A 6,077-nucleotide genomic window follows, 5' to 3' on the forward strand; every position below is an offset into this window, starting at 1 on the left:
TCCCAGCTACTTGGGAGGCTGGAACCTTTGCTGGAGGTGGGAGAATCACTTAAACCTGGGAGGCAGAGATTGCAGTGAGTTTCAATCACACAATCTAGCCTGGGCTACAGGGTGAGGTTCTGTCTCAAATTAAAAAAAAAAGAAAAAAATAGACTAGTACCTGGCATATAATAGGTACTCAGTCAGTAATAACAATAGTTTTTTGTTGCTTTTTTTTTTTGAGACAGAGTCTCACTCTGTCACCAGGCGCCAGGCTGGAGTGCAGTGGCGCAATCTCGGCTCACTGCAACCTCCACCTCCCAGGTTCAAACAATTCTCCTGCCTCAGCCTCCCACGTAGCTGGGACTACAGTCACACGCCACCAAGCCCAGCTAATTTTTTTGTATTTTTAGTAGAGACGGGGTTTCAGCATGTTGGTCAGGATGGTCTCGATCTCTTGACCTCATGATCCGCCCGCCTCGGCCTCCCAAAGTGCTGGGGTTACAGACTTGAGCCACCACGCCTGGCCAACAATAGTTTTTTTTTTAAAAAAAAAACAAGAATACAGTGTCTCACTGTTTCAGAGGCTGGTCTCGAACTTGTGAGCTGAAGAAATCCTGATGCCTAGGCTTCCCAAAGAGCTAGGAAACAGGTGTGAACCATCACACTCAGCCTCAATCAATAATTACTAAATCAAAGAAGGTAGACTATTACTATCTTCATTTCACCCTGAGGAAAGAGAGATTGAGACAAGTGTCCAGCGTTCCACAGCGGGGTGGCGGCAGAACCACATGTGACCCCTGAATGGTCAAGTCTAGTGCCTGCCTCCTTAGCAGCGGTGCCCACCATCTCCAGGGGAGTTTGTGGTTCCGTCTCCATGGGTCTGACTTCTCAGCTCAACTGTGAGCTCCTTGGAGGCAAGCACTCTGTCACATTCACGTCTGTTTCCTTGCCTGATCCATGGTAAGTGTTCTGGGAACATTTGCTGGAGCAGTCTGTCCATGGAGAGCACAGAGCTCAATGGCAGGAATCAATCACAGTGTCATTCTTCCCTTGTGATTTTCCTTTATCTCCATGCACAATGTTATATATACGGTTGGGGCTCATTACATGCATGCTACATTAATGAATTATTTTATGACATTAGGTAATAAAAATAATTAGACGACAATAATATGTAACACTTAGGGCATCCTTACTCTCTGCTGGGCACTATCCTAGGTGCTTTGTATAAATTAAGACAATTTGGCTGGGCGTGGTGGCTCATGCCTGTAATCCCAGCACTTCGGGAGGCTGAGATGGGTGGATCACGAGGTCAGGCATTCGAGACCAGCCTGGCCAACATGGTGAAACCCCGTCTCTACTAAAAAAATGCAAACAAATTAGCTAGGCGTGGTGGTGTGCATCTGTAATCCCAGCTACTCAGGAGGCTGAGGCAGGAGAATGGCTTGAACCCAGGAGGCGGAGGTTGCAGTGAGCCAAGATCATGCCACTGCACTCCAGCCTAGGTGACAGAGTGAGACTCTGTCTCAAAAAAAAAAAAAAATTAAGACGATTCATTCTCTTATTATGCTCATTTTACAGATGAGAAGACAGAGGCTCAAAGAAGTTAAGAATTTGCCTAACATCACACAGCTAGAAAATGGCAGAGGCAGGACTCAACTGCAGGTATCTGGCTCCAGCCATGCTCTTAATGACTGCTCTAGGCTGCCTCTTGGCCTAAGGGATGTCTACTGAAAGGTTACCTGGTGTGAAAACAAAAAGAAGTGTTTATTTATTACACATTTTCATTCTATTTCAAGGAATTCCTTTCAAAGGCTTTGGTAGACAACATTATTTGCTAAATGAAACCCACTACTATCTGTACCAGACTCGATAGTTTGCAGAGCAGTTTCATGTATAGTTTCTCATCTCAGCCCTGCAACAATCTGGTGAGGTAAGCATTGCTGTCTACTTCCTTTTATAGAGGAACAGAGGAGAAATCTGAGGCTCTGAGTGGTTAAGGGAACAGAGTCAAGGTCACCCAGACAGCAAGGAGCAGAACAACCACTCAAATAAACGTCTATCAGTTTAAAAAATAAAGATCTGAGTGCCTCCAAATATAAAGTTCTTTCATGCAACTTAAAATTAAGTAAGTTAATAGAAAACAGCTTAGCCAGTTCCTGGCACCTAGTAGGTCTCTTATAAACGTTAACTATCATTATCTTCATCAACACCTCCTGGGAAGTGGAATAGTTTGGCTAACGACTGCAACCTGTCTGTTGACCCTAATGGAAAGATTATTCTTTTTATTCTAGTTCATCCTTGGTAATGTTGAAATAATGATCAATCTCCATTATCCCTGGAGTACCAGAGAATGTTAAGAGCTGGAAGGGGCTGTGGAGATGATCTCATCAGGTTCTGCATTTACAGATGGAGAAACTGAATCCCAGAGAGGGGTCAGAAAGCAAACCCGTGGCGGACCGAGCCAAGGGCAAGGCTTAGGCACCAACCATGCCTGGCACATACTGCCTCCTGCAAAGCTGGGTTTTTACCTAAAAGGGCATCTTGCATCCTAGAAGCTACAGAAAACAATTCATTCATCTGTCTGTGAGCACCACCACCCCAGCCCTGTGCAAAAAGCCGTACAGTATTATAAGCTATTAACCAGAAAACAGATCATGTGACTTAATTCCACCTCTGCTAAAGGGCTTAAAATGCTTCGGTGAGTAGTCTGAGATTCATAAATATATACTTCAACTCTTTCTCAAAGAATGATTAACCAGCTCCATCAGAATTGAAACATGGGCAATCAAGGAGAAAAAGAGCTGGCAAGATAAATTTCTTACCAACATTACAGATGACTTCTTGCCCCCTCTTTTTTTTTTCTATGAGTTGGAGGAAGAAGGAAAGGAAGAAGAATCATTGTACAATAATGAATTAAGAAAACTAATTGTGGAAAATTACAAACGCCACCTTACAAGGTAGATTTCAAACAAACACGACAGGGTGTTTGTAGAACTTGAAGACAGAAAGTATTGAAAAGGCACAGAAAGCAGGAGTGTAACCTTCACTAACTTCTTTCAGAGGGTGGAGAGGCTTGACAGTATATGGGCATGATTATCTCTGGGAACCCATTCTGGACTAAGGATTTTGTGAACCTATAATTTAGAGTGTCCATAATGTCATATGTTCACCTTCCTTTTCCCTAACCCACTGAGTATTAATTCTCCCAGGCAGGGGAATAGCTTTTCAGGCCACATGTAAGTCTTGATCAGCTTTAGCTTGAGGATTTGGGGGTGGGGAGGGATGATGGAGAGAAATAAGGTTAGGGTTAGTCTTCGAATAAAAGAAACAGGAATATAAATCCTTGTCTGTGCTGATCATGCTTCTCAAGAAAGGCTGAAATTTGGCCGGGCTCGGTGGCTCACGCCTGTAATCCCAGCACTTTGGGAGATTGAGGTGGGCAGATCACAAGGTCAGGAGTTTGAGACCAGCCTGGCCAACATGGCAAAACCCTGTCTCTACTAAAAACACAAAAATTAGCCAGGCGTGGTGGCAGGTGCCTGTAATCCCAGCTACTCAGGAGGCTGAGGCAGAAGAATTGCTTGAACCTACGAGGTGGAGATTGCAATGAGCTGAAAGGCTGAAATTCAGGCCCAATGGACATACTTACAGCCTTAACATCTCTTGGAATGAAAGCGTTTTCTTCCTTCCCAGTACCTTTATCAAATTCATACTATTTTCCTCATTCCTTCCTTATACAACCCAGGTGCTCGAGTTGAAATAATTTTCCTTAGATCCAGGAAGCTCTGGCCTGGCCCTCCCTCTAGAAAGGAAAGTCCAAGTAAAGAGGGATGCCACACCCGGGGAGGGAAGAGAGGATGTGACAACACCTCCAGGAATGCAGGGCCCACGCAGGTGCACTGGCACCCATGAACTTCCTTTTTAAAAGGGCCTGATAAATCAGTACTGATAACAGGAGTAAAATTCAACCACCCAGCAACACTCACTCACACAGAGCTGGGCGCTGCTCCCAGGGTGTGGTCCTGCCAATCAGGGAGAGGAGGGGAAACCTAAGAATCCAGCTCTCTAAAGGTGGTGACATGGTTTCTAGTCCAGCCATGATCAGAATGTGGTCCCTGGGAGTCCCTGAGACCCCTTTATGGGGGGTCTTTGCAAAGCCAAAACTGTTTTCACAAAACTAAGATGTCATTTGTTCTCATTCTCAGTGTCTCGAGCGTATACAATGGAGTTTTCCAGAAGGGACAAGACGTGATGCCATCATCAGTCTAATGACTGTTGGAATGCATGCTGGTGTATTCCCATGTTTTAGACACATCCGTTTTAATTCTAAGATAAATATTGAAAGATATAACACATAAAGTACTTTGGGGTCCTCCATGATTTTTAATAGTGTAAAGGGGTCTTGGGAACAAAAATGTTGGGAACTGCTGTGCTAGTCCAAACGGGGGAGTTACAGGCCCTGCAGCTGCTCTGATAGGCACTTTATTTCCGGCTGAGCTTGAGTCACCTCGTATGTGCTTTCGTACAGGGGGTGGAGGCAGCTTGCTTATTTATTATTCAGCTTGGATTGGTGTCCTTTCCACCTGTGCTGCCACCTCAGAAGGCCAGAAAAAACTTAAATTCCCCCACAAACGTCTGGTGACCTGAATCCTCCAGGGGGAAAAAAAATGAGCTTCTCACCTTTGAACCCAGGTAGGGCAAAGTGAGCCCGCAGAAAGGACACCCTCAGCTGCAGCACTCAGCAAAGACACATCTGAGTACCCGCTGGGAGTCAGGCTCTGTGCTACTCAATGACAGCAAAGCGCAAGTGCTCCCTGCCTTCGGGAGCTTTCATTCTACGCTGCAGGCGGATTACTCACAAAACTCGGATGCACACAAAAATGGGAAACCTGGAATTTGTCACCCGTGCTGGGAAACGGGTACAAGTGTTAGGAGGCATCCGAGGTGGGCAGGCAGGTGAGGGGAGGAAAGCACTCAAACCACTCTTCTTGCCAAATCTCAAGCTGGACCCTCCTCCTCCACCTCCATTCCCACGCCCCCTTCCTGGCTTGCAGGTTTCAACAGCTCTTGGATTCCCAGAACCCACAGGGAGCCCCTGGGACTTGGGAATCTCCTCCAGCCAAAACCTTCAGTCTTCTCCTCTCCTCCCCATGGCCAACAGGGTCTGTGTGAAGAGAGGCCGGGCTCTGGGACTGGGACATTCAGAAAGGAGGATTCAGCGTTTTGTTGCTCTGGGACACAGCTTGGTCACTCTGGGAAACGAACACAACCCAGAGGCTGTCATTAGTAGAAACAGCGAATGGCTAAGGAATGGCGGGAGGAGGGAAGAGGAAGACTTCAGAGGTTTAAAGAAAAAAAAAAAAAGCACTTAAAGACTGGACTAGAAATCTTCTGGGAGGCTGGGCCCGCAAGGAGCCTTCCCGCGCCTCAAGCCCACTTTCCTTCCCTCTCGACCTGACGAACTTAGGGCGTGCAGAGTCTCTTCGAACAAAATCAACCCAAGAGAGCCCTAAGCTTCTCCCCCAGCAACTGTTACAGAGGCGAGAAAACTTAAATTTTGCAAACAAGAGTTGCAGCGGGACACCTAAGCGACGCTAAAGGGCGGTGGAGGAGCGTCATTGGGGGCTGCCGCATCCCAAAGTGGAAGCGGGGAGAGGGACCGGCGGGAACCGAACAGCCCCGTGGCCCCTCGGCCACCGGCAGCGCTGGGCGTCCCATCCCCAGAACCGGGCGCGCGCGAGCCCCCGACGGCGCACACAACGAGGCGCGCGCCTGCGCGTGCGCAAAAGTCCCACCCAGCCGAGCCCTTCTTCAGGTGCGCTCGCGCTTCCGGCCGGCCGCCCCGCGTGCTTTCCCCGGGCGGAAACTCCATAACCCGCGCATGCGCCTTCTGGCTCTCCGGCTTGATGAGGGGCGGAGGTCCACGGCTTCAGGTGATCCCGCCCCTCCCTCGAAGGGCAGGACCAATCGCGCGGCGGAAGGCGGGGTTTTTTGAGGAGGCGGCCCGCCCACGCATCGCGCGAGGCGTGTATCGATTGGCTGGCGCCGCGGGCGCAGGTGCGCGCTTCCTATTGGGTGTGGGCGGAGCGCCA

Source organism: Aotus nancymaae, unplaced genomic scaffold, assembly GCF_030222135.1.
Source record: "Aotus nancymaae isolate 86718 unplaced genomic scaffold, 86718_ANA_hifiasm-v0.15.2.pri h1tg000029l, whole genome shotgun sequence".
NCBI lineage: Eukaryota > Metazoa > Chordata > Mammalia > Primates > Aotidae > Aotus > Aotus nancymaae.